This window comes from Stegastes partitus, unplaced genomic scaffold, assembly GCF_000690725.1.
Source record: "Stegastes partitus isolate 25-593 unplaced genomic scaffold, Stegastes_partitus-1.0.2 Scaffold682, whole genome shotgun sequence".
Taxonomy (NCBI): domain Eukaryota; kingdom Metazoa; phylum Chordata; class Actinopteri; family Pomacentridae; genus Stegastes; species Stegastes partitus.
Window position 1 is genome coordinate 44,818 of NW_007578413.1, and position 1,036 is coordinate 45,853.

At 41.2% G+C, this 1,036-nt stretch overlaps 1 protein-coding gene across 1 annotated transcript in view; it reads right to left on the reverse strand.

The window, feature by feature from the left end:
• LOC103363696 (contactin-associated protein-like 5) overlaps window positions 1-1,036 on the reverse strand; it is a 156,789-nt gene that overhangs the window by 21,567 nt on the left and 134,186 nt on the right. The gene's annotated exons all lie outside the window — the stretch shown is intronic.

Sequence of the window (1,036 nt, forward strand, 5' to 3'; positions counted from 1 at the left end):
TCAAACATTTTGGAAAAATCTCTCTAATATGACAAATGTTTTTACAGAATTGCTTCAAAAAAAGCCCTAATTTGGCATAAAACTGTCATAAACCGTTTTTAAAATCACCAAATTGACTCAAAAAAACGTCCAGAATGACGTCTGTCTTCTAGAAAATGACGAAACATTTTTAATTATTAAATGATATCAACTGTGGACATGTTGATTAATCAATTTTTGTCTTTTTTTTAATGGTTAATTGAACTCTAGTTGTACCATAAAGCCCAGATTGATCAAAACGTGTCCAAAATGACAAAATAAAATAAAAAAAAAAAAACCCAAAATGACAAAACTCCAAAAATAACTGGAGCTTTGCCAACAAACTGCTCCTGATTCTCGCCTTAAACTGTTTGGAGGTTTTTGGAGTAACTTTGGAGACGTTTTTATTCATTTCAGCGAGGTTTTTGGAGTAACTTTGGAGACGTTTTTATTCATTTCAGCCACGTTTCAAAGTGACCTCAGACTTCCTGTTTCTTAGTGTTTCTGTGGTTCTGACTGAGTTCTGCTGACTGAAGACGTCTCTGAGTTCTCTCTCCTCCTTCAGAGCTGCAGGACTTTGTATAAAAAACGAGCCCCGGTGAGGACAAAGCAGGTAAACACGCTGTAGTAAATCCTCATAACACATGCATAAAGCTGTAAATGTGCAGAGTATCGACTCCTGCGTGAGCATTTCTGATGAAAGCCTGAAATAAAATCGTTGGATTTGTGCTCAGACCTGCAGCTTCACACGGCAGCTCGAGGACCGTCGGCTGGATTTACTCACAGACCTATAAATAGGCGGCAGCAGCAGCATCAGCCCAACATGTTGCAGTATTTCATGCTATCTGTGGTGTTTTCATCACTTAGAGCAATTCATCAGCCGTCAGCCGAGTCCCTCCGGAGCCACACGGCCGTCGCACTACTTCTGTTTTGTTCCACACATTCAGCGGCCGGCGCTTCCCGAGACCTACAAACGACACCGACGAGCAGAACTGGTGCATTTGCAGCGAGTCGGCTC